Below are 15,663 nucleotides of genomic sequence, written 5' to 3'. Positions count from 1 at the left end.
CAGCCACAGACACGGGTCTGGCCTCCTGCTGCTGGCCGAAACTCCAGCAGGGGAGGTCTGGACAATAGGTTTCCTGTCACAGGGAGGTGTAACCACCTCCCAGACAGGCTGATGTGTTTTGGGGCTGGGTGGGAGCACTCTCAGAGTGCTTTGAAGTCCTGCACTGGGGGCACATTTGGTGTCCCTGTGCATAGTCCGGCTCAAACCGGTTCAGGGGCTTCCAGACCCTTCTCTGGCGTGAAACTGGACAAAGGAAATGGGTGTGGCCATCCCTCTTTCCAAACCCTCCCATAGGTGGGTCCCCTGAGTTAGTCCAACCCCTTCCTTAGGTATAAGGAAGGAACTCCTGGCAACAGGACTTTAGATATCCCTGGATGAAACTCTGCAACTGAATCCTGGAACTTCGACTCCCTACTCTAGATTAGAGGACGGAAGAAATCTCCAATGGGGTCAAGGAGTGACTCCCCTGCTTGGCAGGCACCAACAAAGCAATTGCCGGTCTGCATCTCCGAAGCTCCCGCAGGACGCCGAAGACTTTGCAACACAGAAAGAGGATTTCCAGACTTCTCAGAGGCCGACCCGAGTTCCCAGCAAAGCTGAGACCCGCAACCCTCGTAAGTAACGTAGAACCGGAACTCCTAGTCACCGTGCACATTTGTAATTGCATTGACTTCTCGACATCTCTTGAAGTCGTGCTTAGGGTTACTTGTAGCCCCCACCTCGAGCAGAGAATCCACGAAGATTGTCAGCCTATTCACCCCGATTGACCCGTGGGCCGCCATTTTGTGATTCCTCTCGAGGTGCCTTCGCGATACCTGATCTGTCGACTTGTGGATCCCTGTGAAGGCAACTTTGATTTTTCTTGGGCTTCCCTGGTTGCTCCAGACGTGCTCTGACTCCCCACCAAGTGGTGAGTCCCTCAGACCTTGCTGGTCTGCACCGAAGCATCTTTCTCTTTTCTGCGTGGGTTGCTGTTGCAAAGGCTTGTTGTGTCCAATCCGGGCACCGATGCTGCAGCACTCGACATCCTTTGTGGGACAGCTCGAATCCAGCTCCTGGTTGTCCTCGACGCCTCCTGGTCCTTGTGGCTGAAGAGTCAAGCTTCACCTTCTTCACCTGAAATCACCCGACATCGGTGGGCATTCGCCTATCGTGCCCCTGGTCACTGGCTAGTGACCCAGACTCTGTCCCCTCTGCTTTCAGGTTCTTCTCGACTTCGATCCAGGCTTGGATCTCTTCGGACATTTCGCATCTTCCCGGCAGCAGCACTTCTTTGCAAGCTCCAATTGAAAACGACGCCCGCGACCCGACACCATTTTACACCAATGCACCCAGCTTCCCTGGGTGAGGTAACTCGAGTACTCCGGTGCTCCCGTGGGTGTTGAACCTAGAACTTCCTAAGTCCAAAAGGGTTTGGTCCTGACTCATCTCTAAGTGTCCCTAATCTTTTAAAATCGAACCGCGACTTTCCTCATAGAAGCTAACGGGAGCTTGTGGCTGTGTTCTCACACTGCACATGGCCCCCGTGGGTCCCCTGTGTCACTACCTTGGGTGGTTCTTATACCACTGTTTTAGTATATGGTTTGGCTCGCCCCTAGGGCCTGACGTGTATTTGTGCTATTTTACTGTAATATTTGAAGTGTAACTTATGTGTTTGGACCTCTAGCCTCATAAAGAGACTAGTAGGGTGTGTTTAGAAATAAATACATATATTTTATATATATACCTGGTGTGGTTGCCTTTCATTTAGCCATTCAAGAGATTATAAACTGGTAAAACTAGCTGCTTTACATTCCTTCAAGACTTAGCCTGAAGGCTGCTCTCCATAGCTACCACTAGGATAGCTTTCAATAAAGGTTGTCTTTAACCTATAATCAATAAGGGGTTGTTTGGACTGGTGCAAGGTACCCACTATAATTAGTGGACAGCATATACCAGGCCAACTTCTCACACCCTGAATCTATCGCACCTTCTGTTTAGCCGTCCCCGCTAGTGAACAGGCCATGACACCTGATTATCCCTCAATGCCTGATTACCGTTGCTCCTGGGATGACAACTCCCCTCAAAGGGAGCTTCAACCCAGTCCCAAACTGATTCCGGATCCATGAAGAAACGAGTATTCTGTTCATGTATAATCTGTAACTTTGCTGTGAACATTAAGGAATATTGAACCTTCAGCTCTTGAAGGTGATGTTTCACTGGCAGGAAAGCAGTGCGCTGACATTGGGTCAATAGGGGATGTATGTCGTTACAACGCACACTTTTACAACGCATGCACTTACAACGCATTTTTTACAAGGCAAAATCCATTACAACGCACTACACTTACAACGCATGACACTACAACGCATTTTTAAAAACTACCTTTACAACGCATACCATTACAACGCATAATAGTAAATTGCATTTAAGGTAAGTATTAGATAGTATAGGGGTAAAAATGACTTTTCTAACTCCAGGGGGTGCAACAGTAGGGTAAGTGTTGGATAGTATAGGGGTAAAAATTACTATTCTAACTCCAGGGGGTGCAACAGTAGGGTAAGTGTTGGATAGTATAGGGGTAAAAATTACTATTCTAACTCCAGGGGGTGCAACAGTAGGGTAAGTGTTGGATAGTATAGGGGTAAAAATTGCTATTCTAACTCCAGGGGGTGCAACAGTAGAGTAAGTGTTGGATAGTATAGGGGTAAAAATTGCTATTCTAACTCCAGGGGGTGCAACAGTAGGGAAAGTGTTGGATAGTATAGGGGTAAAAATTGCTATTCTAACTCCAGGGGGTGCAACAGTAGAGTAAGTGTTGGATAGTATAGGGGTAAAAATTGCTATTCTAACTCCAGGGGGTGCAACAGTAGGGTAAGTGTTGGATAGTATAGGGGTAAAAATTACTATTCTAACTCCAGGGGGTGCAACAGTAGGGTGAGTGTTGGATAGTATAGGGGTAAAAATTACTATTCTAACTCCAGGGGGTGCAACAGTAGGGTAAGTGTTGGATAGTATAGGGGTAAAAATTACTATTCTAACTCCAGGGGGTGCAAGTAGGGTAAGTGTTGGATAGTATAGGGGTAAAAATTACTATTCTAACTCCAGGGGGTGCAACAGTAGGGTAAGTGTTGGATAGTATAGGGGTAAAAATGACTTTTCTAACTCCAGGGGGTGCAACAGTAGGGTAAGTGTTGGATAGTATAGGGGTAAAAATTACTATTCTAACTCCAGGGGGTGCAACAGTAGGGTAAGTGTTGGATAGTATAGGGGTAAAAATTACTATTCTAACTCCAGGGGGTGCAACAGTAGGGTAAGTGTTGGATAGTATAGGGGTAAAAATTGCTATTCTAACTCCAGGGGGTGCAACAGTAGAGTAAGTGTTGGATAGTATAGGGGTAAAAATTGCTATTCTAACTCCAGGGGGTGCAACAGTAGGGAAAGTGTTGGATAGTATAGGGGTAAAAATTGCTATTCTAACTCCAGGGGGTGCAACAGTAGAGTAAGTGTTGGATAGTATAGGGGTAAAAATTGCTATTCTAACTCCAGGGGGTGCAACAGTAGGGTAAGTGTTGGATAGTATAGGGGTAAAAATTACTATTCTAACTCCAGGGGGTGCAACAGTAGGGTGAGTGTTGGATAGTATAGGGGTAAAAATTACTATTCTAACTCCAGGGGGTGCAACAGTAGGGTAAGTGTTGGATAGTATAGGGGTAAAAATTACTATTCTAACTCCAGGGGGTGCAAGTAGGGTAAGTGTTGGATAGTATAGGGGTAAAAATTACTATTCTAACTCCAGGGGGTGCAACAGTAGGGTAAGTGTTGGATAGTATAGGGGTAAAAATTACTATTCTAACTCCAGGGGGTGCAACAGTAGGGTAAGTGTTGGATAGTATAGGGGTAAAAATTACTATTCTAACTCCAGGGAGTGCAACAGTAGGGTAAGTGTTGGATAGTATAGGGGTAAAAATTACTATTCTAACTCCAGGGGGTGCAACAGTAGGGTAAGTGTTGGATAGTATAGGGGTAAAAATTACTAGTCTAACTCCAGGGGGTGCAACAGTAGGGTAAGTGTTGGATAGTATAGGGGTAAAAATTACTATTCTAACTCCAGGGGGTGCAACAGTAGGGTAAGTGTTGGATAGTATAGGGGTAAAAATTACTATTCTAACTCCGGGGGGTGCAACAGTAGGGTAAGTGTTGGATAGTGTAGTGTAATATTATGCGTTGTAATGGTAGGCGTTGTAATGGAATGCGTTGTAAAAGTAGTTTTTAAAAATGCGTTGTAGTGTCATGCGTTGTTAGTGTAGTGCGTTGTAATGGATTTTGCGTTGTAAAAAATGCGTTGTAAGTGTAGTGCGTTGTAAAAGTTGCGTTGTAAAGGTTGTTCCCCGTCAATAGGGTATAATCTGGGGAAATGGAAACCCAACTATTTTCATATTTGAGAGGGGAGGCATGTTGGGCTGCTTGTAGTATTGCATCCCTGTCTGTAAAGTGAAGTAAGTAGTTTTGCAATTATTGGACGTGGAGCCACCCCCTGCCATTGCCTGCGGGCTGGCACTCAGTGGGCCCTTTCCATAGAAAAGTGAGGTAAGAGGGTCAGTGTTGGTGTAAAAGACTTCACCCATTCCTCTAGAAAATGAATTATAGTATGTGATCCCTCCAAACTCTATGGCATGCCCACGACACGGATGTTATTTCTGCGGGCTCTACTCTTTGCATCCTCCGACCGATACTCCCGCTGTTGAATTCTGTCTTGTAGGTCTAGAGTGATCACAGATTGGTCCGCCACCTGTGGAACTATGTCTGAGATTTTAAGTTTAGTTTCTGTGACCCTGGCAGCTAGTTTCTGTTGATCTTCTCGAAGGAGGCCGAAGTCTACTCGGGTCACCTCAATTCATGACTCTACTGAAATGCAGGAGGACTCTATGGCTTGCAATATAACGTCAAACTTATCAGTCAAATCTTGTATTGTCTGATTTTGCAGGGATCCCTGCACAAGACGATTTGGTGAGCGTTGTGTTGGGGATGGTGGTTGGGACTGACCGCTGAGGGCTTTAATTGTGCTCATGGTGGTAGGATACTAGCAGTACTGCGAGTACACTTGTTCGTAAATTCTAGTATTCACTGTTCACAAATATTAATGAAATGTTCTTAGTTTCTGATTTTGCCAGCAAAAATCTAATTTCCTTTTAATCAGTGCAATGCCGCAGCAGGTAAGTTGAGTTTTACAGCGACCTTTTCATGCCAATCAACTACGTTTTTTGCACGCAACTGCCTGCTTCAATGCTGGCACTAAATGCAATTTCAATGAGTGCTCTTGAGGTGTGTGTTCTGTTGCGCGAAGCTCTGTGTACTCTTGCTATGTGCACTCCTAGCCGTGCTCTGTCTACTTTAGCATCACATTTGTGCACTGTCTAGTTCAGCACCACAGTCTTAGCTTAGGTGCTTGGTTTATGACTGAATTGTTGCTGCGCACTCTTCCTGCTTCAGCGCTGGCACTAAATGCGGCTTATGACTGTGGATGCGCACTCCTCGTGCATTTTGCTGCTACAAAGAACTGTGCACTGGTTCGTGCTAGGGCTACATCAACGTCACAGTCTATGCTTTGATGTCTATGAGCCACAAAGGCGGTTATACACAGTTGCATACTCCACTTTTGCTACTCACAGTCCTGGATCACGTTGTGCAGTGCCAACATTAAACCAACATTAAACAGGGTGCAAAACACTGTGGGCCTCATTTAAGGGTTTTTGCCTGTAGGGTAGGGCAGAGCTGCAGGCCTTGCTGCTGTGCTACCCATGTCAAAAGAAAAGGGCAGGAATGCACCGTATCTACTAGATAGGCGCATTCCTGTCCTTTCCCCTGTGCCGGTGTACAATGGGCTGCCGTGCGCCAACGCAGGCACCTTTGCACCATGGTGCAAGGGTGACTGCTTTGCCAGGATGATTATTTTTGTGTAGAAAGGTAAACCTTCCTGCGCAAAACAATCTCAAGAAGCTTTTTCCTCTTTCTATCTGTGCTGAAGAATGCCGCACACATAGAAAGAGGAAAAAGGAGGAGAAATAAATATATTTCTCCTCGTTCTGCCTCTCTTACGCCTCCCCTGGGGGGGCATGAATTTTTGGCGCTGCCTCAGACTTACGATTTCTCGTAAATCTGGGCCAGTGTGAAAAAGCCATGGATATTGCTGGGAACACCCCCAGCAACACCCGTGGAACACCTCTTTCACACAGTTTTCTGAGTGAAAGGGGCACATATTTATAAGGTAATGAAAAGCCATGTAAATTGGCTTTACGTGGCCTTATAAACATGCCAGTGGCACATTGCGCCACCGGAACATCAAAAAAGTGACTTTCTGGCGGCGCATTAGTGCCGGTAGGCCTGTGGCTTTTTATGTCCATTTCAATAACAGAAAGAGGCGGTCGGTCTCAAACAAGTCAATCTCGTAAATAGTTTCACCCACTCTGTGTATTGTTCACAGGTGATCTTTGGCTATTGCCAACCATAAAAATGTTTCCATTTCGACGTTGTCCTCTTTACCAATACCAAATACTAATAAAAGTATCCATCATCAGAGTCGCTGTTGCAGTGTATGTGAGTGTGTGTGTATAGTTCTTTAAAGCAATGATTGTTCCTGCTGCATGTGAATCTCCTTTATTTTTCTTCAGTGCACTTTCGGTTGGCAAAGAACTGCTGTTGCTACAGGCAAAAAAGAGATGTTTTGGCCGTCAGCTGACTGGCTCATAGCAGGCGGCTGGAGGCCGAAGCATACACAGCCCGGAAGAGCTGCCAAGAGAGATCACGTGGGCTTAGTGGGTGAGAGGTCATACATTGAGAGATTAGGAAAGCAATTCTGGTTTAAGGGTCTGCCGTGATCAAAACAGGAGCATTTATCGGCCAGCTGTGCAGGTTATTGAACATTAAGGGCATACTTTAGAGTTGCCACTAACTTAACAGTTGCAAGCAATTGCCATCTGGTTAATGGGCATTAAGCAGATTTTCAGTTGATGAAATGCAATCGCCGTATTATGGTATTTATGGCGGAAAACAGCATCCGTCTTTAAGCAAGCCAGTTTGTGGAGCTCAGTTTAAAAATGTTTTTACTGTTTAAAAACAGGCTATAGCCGAAAGCAAATGATTTCACGTGCATTGAGAACTTTTCGAGACAAGCGCAGCAAAAATCTACCACGAAAAGGCACGTCTTATGAGCCTGGACTCATATTACCTTGTAAAATGTAGAAAAGATTCCGAAGCCGGGTTTTGACTTAGCTCGATAAATAAACTGACAGGAGGATGTTACAGATATGTAAATAGTCTGTGACCAACACAGTCTGGCTCAGACTTGCTTTAGTCCTGCTCAGCAGCGGGTCACGTTTCTCAAGCAAAGTCTATCCTGCACTGAAATGTGACTTTTGCGCTGCACCCAAACGAGCCCTTTGCTCTTTCTGCCGTTAATGTATGCACTGGGTGCGTTTGGGCAGCCAGCTCTACGACGTTGCGTTTTGGCGTCATGCCATATATAATAAGTTAGTGTGACCTGGCTTTTTGCCACAAACTTCAATGACATGTAAAAGGCAGGCACAAACAAGGAGTCATGCTTTATGTGGACTAACATACCTGCATGTAACATGTACAAGCGATGGGAAGCCTATGTCGGCAGCCACGCGCCCTACAAATTGCCGCAGTCTCAGTAGGTGTGAGGTTTTCGAGCCTCGGCGTCGTCTCGTCGTCGGCTCAGCTTCCTGTGATTCTAGGCAAATCCCTTAATCTCCTTGTGCCTTCCAAGAAATGAATGTGTACTTGTGTAAGGTAACTGGTGCTCATGTAAATAAAGCGCTCCAATACCTTGGGGTCGAGTTCGCTCTATATATATCTGTAAAAATATTTTTTTTAAATGTGTGCTTTATTCTGAAGCACACATCTTACATACGTGTTCTGTTGATTACACTTAGCTGCATGGTGTGACTGCGCAGAGTCGACTTTGTATCATCACACAAGCAAGCCTATTTTATTAGCACGGGCACTTCTTTGTAGACATGGCATTGCTCTGTTTTCTTTCATTTGCGAAACCTATCAAAGCTACTTTTGTTACGCTCTGCTCCATTGTGTGAAAGATCGTACATTTCCCCCGTTGTTTCTTACATGACTGTCGTGACCTGGGCACAGGGCACTAGGACCCAGGACCCGACTGGTGGGGAGGGGAGCAAGGAACCGGACACCACTTCCGGTCAAGGGGTGGGGAACGGGCAGAAAGCGAAGACCAGGGATGAGGCAGGACATGTGGCCTCACACTGTAACCAAAGAATAAAGATACCTGACTCCAGCAACCGACTGCTGTCGTGCTTCACTGACCACGATACGACAACTGGCGACGAAGGTGGCAGAATCGGCGCGTGTGTCCAGGCGCCCCAGGAGCGAAGAAAAAGATGCCAGGAGCCCACCCTGGTTCAAGTGCAGCAGTTCAAGGAGCGGAGGAACGGCGCAGGAGCCCACCCCGGCCGCAACAACAACATCGAGTAAAGGAAAGAAAGGATCCACCCGGCCGTGACTGCAAGCCGGTAAGAATATCAGAAGAAAGCGCGCGCGCGCGAGCAAACAAAAAGAAATCTCGCGCGAAGAAGGCGGCCATCTTAGGGTCAGGCGAAAGCGGCCCATAAGCGCCGCGGATGGCCCGGCGGCCATCTTTGAGTCAGGCGGGAATTCACAAGGTCTCCACGATCTCGCGAGACTTGGGCGGCAATTTTGAAACCAGGCAAAATCAGCCAATAAGGAGCGAGAAAGGCACGGTTGCCATTTTAAGGTCAGGAAAGAAAGGCAAATAGAAGATAAAGTGGAAAAAAGAGACAATAAGGACGAAAGAAAAAGACAAAAGTGCACTAACACAATAAAGAGACAATAAGAAAGAGAAAAAAAAAGAATAAAGCAATTTAAAGTCAGGAAAGACAGAAAACAAGTAAAAGTGTGGAAACAGCAGAAACAAAGCATATAGAAGAAGAAAAGCTGCGCAAAACAAAGAGACAACAAGAACGAAAGTAGGATAAGGAAAAGAAAACACAGAAAAACAAAAAGAAGTGCCACAGACCCACAATGACTGAACAAGCGAGTGACAAACCCAGCGCTCAGTACCGTAGACCCCTTCCATTCAACGTGTCCGAACCACAAGTAGGCATCAGGTGGGAGCGATGGGTTCGCAAGTTCGAACGATACATGCGCGCCACGGATGTGGCAGACGCTATGCAGCTGGATCTATTTTTAAACCTCGTAGGGGACGAAGTAGACGACCTACTAGTCACATTCCCTGATGACCAAACGGCAACATATAAAGGGCTAATAAAGTGCCTCTCAGACAGATTTGATCCGCAAAGAAACATTGATTTTGAAAGATACATCTTTGCAATTGCATTTCAGCACACAGACGAGTCCCTTGACGACTTTGCGACAAGACTGCGCAAATTGGTCACACACTGTGAATTTGACAAGTTTGACAACGAACAAGCAATTTGTCTGCGCATCATTGAGGGATTTCGGTCAATGGAATTCCGCACACGAATTCTGAAAGAGCCGACGTCGCTTGAGAAAATTCTAACGATGGCCAGGGCAGAAGCGAGGGTGACGGCGCAAGCAAAGCAGATGGAGCTGGGTAAAGAGAGGCGAATAGAACAAGCAAACCGCATGGTCGGAAGCAGCCGCATGAACAACTGGAAGAAAGGGAACAATGAGAAACCGCCAAGGAAACAACATGAAAAAACATGCTACAGATGCGGACTTGAGTTCCCACACACCGGCGCATGCCCAGCAATGGGTCAGACATGCAGAAAGTGCAACAGAAGCAATCATTTTGCAAGCGCATGTCTGGGCACACAATTCAGAAGTGAGAGAGGACGACCTGGAAGACAACGGATGATGACAAACAGATATGCCAGGCACATGGACACGGCAAACCGCAGCTCATCAACTGAATCTGATGAAGAAACGATGCAAGAGAACGTAGGACGACTATACTTGATGTCCGAAGTTGCTTCTGCAGAAGAAGACAAAGGGCGAGAAAGAATCCACCTAATAGAGAAATATCAAGTAAAAAAGACAGCGACTGTGAACATAGATGTGGGACAACACAAAACACGCTTCGTGTTAGACAGCGGCGCCACATGCAACTTCATGTGTGTATCAGAATATGAAAAGATGGAAATAAAGCCGGTGCTAGTGCCATTCACGGTTGACGTATTCACGTGGGGATCGAAAAAAACAGTGATCAACATGGGGAAATTTACAGAGACACTGATATACAAAGACAGATCAAGCAAAGAAGACATACATGTACTCAAAGGTGACATTCCAGCACCATGCTTACTGAATAACGTCACAACGCAGATGATGGGCCTCCTCGCAATGACATACCACATGTCAGATAAGAAGAACATCCTGCGAGATTATCCAAGTATCCTACATGGACTAGGGAAACTAAAAGGACGGCAAATAACACTGCACATCAATGAAGCAGTAAAACCAGTAGCGCAACATCACAGGCGAGTGCCGATACACTTGCAACCGCAAGTAGAGGAGGAAATACAAGCATTGCTAAGTCAGGACATCATAGAGCCGACAGACGGACCGACGCCATGGGTGTCCCCAATAGTGGCAGTCCCAAAGAAGAACACATCCAAAATTCGTATCTGTGTAGATATGAGGATACCAAACACAGCAATTGAACGAGAAAGACACCCTGGACCACACCTCAACGACATGATCAGCTGCCTAACAGGCACATGCCGATTCTCAAAGCTGGACCTGTGCAAAGGTTATCATCAGCTAGAGCTTGACCCACAGTCAAGATACATTGATACATTCTCCACGCACATGGTTCTATTTCGCTACAAGCGGCTGAGCTTTGGCATCTCATCGGCGGCAGAAATGTTTCAAGAAACAATACGGCAAGTCATAAGGCCGGTAAAAAACAGCCTCAACTACAGTGAGGATATTTTGGTATTTGGTCGAACAGATGACGAGCATGACAAAGCATTGCGGGACGTATGCTCCCAACTGAAACAGGCAGGTCTAACGCTGAATGAAGACAAGTGCTAAATAGGGAGAAACAAACTGGTGTTCTTCGGACACATCTTCTCTAAAAAAGGGATGCAAACAGATTGCAGCAAAGTGGAGACGCTGGAAAAAGTGAAACCTCCGAGCGACGTTAGAGAAGTGAGGTCATTCCTTGGGCTTGCCAGTTACTGTGCGAGATACATAAAAGACTTTGCCACGGTAAGCACACTGCTGAGAGAACTAACGAAACAAGGCCAGACATTCATGTGGACAGAAAACTGCAACAAAGCATTTGAGGCCATCAGACATGCAATGATAGCAGTGGACCATCTTGCATACTTCGATCCCCTGCTGTGCACAGAATTGATGGTGGACGCCAGCCCGGTGGGCCTAGGAGCGATCCTGGCACAACATAGGCCAGGTAAAGAGTCCCCAAGAAATATAGTGGCATACGCTAGCAAAAGCCTGTCCGAAATTGAGAGGGCATACTCACAGCCGGAAAAAGAAAGCCTCGCAGTAGTATGGGCATGTGAACACAATCACATGTTCATGTATGGGAAACCATTCAACATTATAACGGATCATCAGGCCCTAGTAATGATCTATGGAAATCCCAACGCAAAAATACCACCTAGAATCGAGAGATGGGGCATAAGGCTGATGGACTACAACTTCAAGATCGTGCACAAACCAGGGAAAGAACACAACCCGGCGGACTACATGTCGCGGCACCCTTTGCCACAGACAACTGAGGCAACATCAATAGCGGAGGAATACCTGAACTTTGTACTAAAACAAAACACTCCAGCATCAATAACGGTGGTAGAGATGGAGCTCGAAACAGAGAGGGTCGCCACAATGCAGACGGTCAAAATGGTAACTAGACAACAGAGATGGAGGCATGTCAACAACAACAGCATCATGGAAAATGGAGTGATCAAAGAGGAAATGCTGGCATTCAAAAAGATTCATGAAGAGCTATCAGAGACCAAAAATGGAATAATAATGAGAGGAACAAGAATAGTGATGCCAAGAGCTCTGCGGAGACAGACTGTATACTTGGCGCACAAATCACACAGAGGCATAGTGGCAACAAAGAAACTGCTACGGGAGAAAGTGTGGTTCCCGGGTTTGGACAATATGGTGGAGGCCACCGTCACAAACTGCCACATCTGCCAAACGACGTGGCAGCCAGCAAAACCGGAACCGTTACAAATGTCAGAACTCCCGCGGGCAGTGTGGACCGAACTGGCAGCGGACTTCTATGGGCCTCTGGAAATGGGAAACTACCTGCTCGTGATAATTGATGAATTCTCCAGGTTCCCCATCGTGCGACAAGTATCGTCAACATCAGCAAGCGCAACACTGCCTACTCTGGATGACGTATTTGCGGCGTGGGGTTCCCCACAAACACTAAAGACAGACAACGGCCCGCCATTCTCAGGGGAAGAATTTCGAAATTGTATGGACTATTTAGGGATCCATCACAGGAAAATAACGCCTCTGTGGCCACAAGCAAATGGCATGGTGGAAAGATTCATGGGGAACATAAAGAAGGCTGTCCAAAGAGCAAAGCTGGCGCAGATATCAATAGGACAGGCTCTGTGTCAAGTACTAAGGGACTATCGGAACACCCCTCACAGCTCCACAGGACGGAGTCCCGCCGAGCTAGTTCTGGGCAGATCAAGCAGGACGAGGTTACCGCAGATGAAAGCAACAACAACGCCAGAGCACAGCAGCATCGCCATCAAAGACCAAGGGGAAAATGAAGGCATATGCCGATGCAAGGAGACATGCCACTCCTGCGCACCTCAAGCAAGGGGATATCGTGGTGGTGCAGCAGCGGCAGCTAAGAAAATCGGACAGCCGTTCTCAAAGGAGCCGTTGACGGTGACCGAGATAAAGGGGCCCATGATAACAGCATCAGCAGGACGCTACCATATCACACGAAACAGCTCACACTTCAAGGAACTCAAGATCATGGACGAAGACGGAAGAGATGTCGCAACAGGAGACGCAGGCATGAGAAAGGATGAGCACGAGCAGACGGACAAAGGAGAAACACGTCAAAGAAGAGAGGGCAAAAGACCAAAGAGACTGATTGAAGAAATGTAAGGAGGGCACACACACTCTCTCTCTCTCTCTCTCTCTCTCTCTCTCTCTCTCTCTCTCTCTCTCTGTCTCTCTCTCTCTCTCTCTCTCTCTCTCTCTCCCCAACTACTTGGCATCAACGATTTCTCTGTCATTTCTGCAACAAAGGGGGAGATGTCGTGACCTGGGCACAGGGCACTAGGACCCTGGACCCGACAGGTGGGGAGGGGAGCAAGGAACCGGACACCACTTCTGGTCAAGGGGTGGGGGATGGGCAGAAAGCGAAGAGCAGGGATGAGGCAGGACATGTGGCCTCACACTGTAACCAAAGAATAAAGATACTGGACTCCAGCAACTGACTCCTGTTGTGCTTCACTGACCACGATACGACAATGACCTTTTTTTCTAGTTTATTCGAAAGCTTACATTCTTTATAATGGCTTAGATATCTTTATAGTCCACGCTACTGTTTACTCTTAATAATTTTTTTATCACAATAAAGGCAAACTTTGTCAAAGTCAATAGGTTTTGCTGTTCTGTAATGCATGTGTACAGAGACACAAATGCAAAGAGGCGGGTACACACATAGGCACAGATGCACAAAGGCACAGTCGTAGGTAAGTCATTCTGTTCAGCAGGAGACACCCCAAGACATGAGTAAAACGGAGAAGGGGGTGATGTGCAGGATAGGTACAGAGTGATGACTATCTGAGGACCTCAGGGCACTTGCGGAGCACTGAGAGGGAACCTCAATGGTCTTATGGGTCGGGTGCACTTGGGAAGGCATCTGGGGGCAGCACAAGGTGATGTGTCTGAGAAGAATGGGTGATGTCTCTCAAGGAAGCATCAGTGACGGTATAAGGTCATCACTTGCTGTTATGCATGAGATGAACAGTGGATGATGTACAGCTAAGAGGCAGAGGCCAGTTTGTGTTGTGGTGCACAGGGTGATGGCCAATGAGAGCACTTGATTTACAGGGTAATCCACATTTTCTTGTCTGATAGGTGGGCAGAGGGTGTTGTCTGAGACATCTTAAATAGGCATTAGTAGCTCATCCAGCCCTGTATTTTTTCTCTGTGTCCTAGAACTTGCGTACAGATACACATGACCACCAGTAATGGCGCAAGTGGCTAATACCATTAGTGGAACCCATAGGGTTTTGGCCATCAGTATCTTTCAGGTTTGGATTTTTAACCTAATGTACAATGCAATGCTTGTGGCTCTGAAATCACAACTAACTGACGGTTTCACACATGACATAGGCTACGTGCCACATGGACATTTAAGTGGACATTTAAAAAAAAAATCTCTTCATGAAGTGTAATCATTTAAAAAAAATTGGTGTGCTGTTTATGAAGTATGGTATTTTTGGGATTAATTTGTGAATCAAGAAAGTGTAATCTGCAGTAATTTCAATCACTTTCATTTACCCTGCTTTTGGAATATTTTTCGTCACATAGATCCCGGTGGAAGGCGGTGCTTGTTGTCACACTTGCGTCAAGGTCAGCCAGTTGCTGAGTTACCTACTCATTCATTACCTCCAGTGAGCTATGTTATAAAAAAAGTTTGTTCATTAAAAATGATCAAATCTGACGGTGAAACCAGTAACATACGCACCTTACACACCTATGCACACCTTAGTGTGTGTAAATTGTTCACGTGCGTTCAGGGCTACTCAACTCTGAAACACAGGTCCTGAAGAGAGCCAAGCAATTGGAAACTAATTGGCTGAAACATGTAGACCACATCACTTGGATTATTTTTCATAATCCTTTAAGAGACGTGCAAGACCATACTCTCTCATTCATGTTCAAATAACTTGCTTTTAACCCTACCCTCGGACCACACAAAAAAGAATTTGGGATCCTGGAGGTAGTTTATAAGTTTTCACTATTACGGTATCCACTTCTCACCCAAAAACACACAACAAAAAAACTGCTCCACTGTATCAGGCGTCGTAGCACACCTAGGAGGCACTTGGCCCCCAGAATGGGAACCCTATGATGAAGCATGCCAGCAACTAGGTTGGTGGGGGAGGGTTCTTCTATAAACCAAATGGGTTCCCTGCAAGGGAGACATTTTATGATGACCCTGACAACTGGGTTGTTAAAAGCTAAGCTTTGAGCTCGTTCTCTTTGTTTGTTGTATGTATAAACATAAACAGTACCTTAACCAACATCTTGTAAGCTTTGTTAATCATATTTGAAGAGTACACTTCTGGAATACTGTAGTTGACCCCCTTAGGTCTGTTAGAGAGACCAATCACCTAGCAGAGTATGTGATTCTACCTATGACATAACCTGGTATCATTAAATATGAAGTGCATGTCAACTATAAAATGCAGCTGGATCACCATTAGGAAATACTATTTGCTTGGCGTGTTGTGCCAAGTCCTGGTCTATCATTCATTTGAGTGTAGGAGTCAAGATATCCTGTTTCTGGTGCATAGATGTATCTGGGGGCAGATTACTCTTCTCACCGAGGGTATGTGACATAGGGGACATAACGTGATCATACCGCCAGGTTGCACCGGCCACAGGGCTTCAGGT

The sequence above is a fragment of the Triturus cristatus genome, chromosome 3_2, assembly GCF_964204655.1.
Source record: "Triturus cristatus chromosome 3_2, aTriCri1.1, whole genome shotgun sequence".
NCBI lineage: Eukaryota > Metazoa > Chordata > Amphibia > Caudata > Salamandridae > Triturus > Triturus cristatus.
This window is presented reverse-complemented; position numbering follows the sequence as displayed.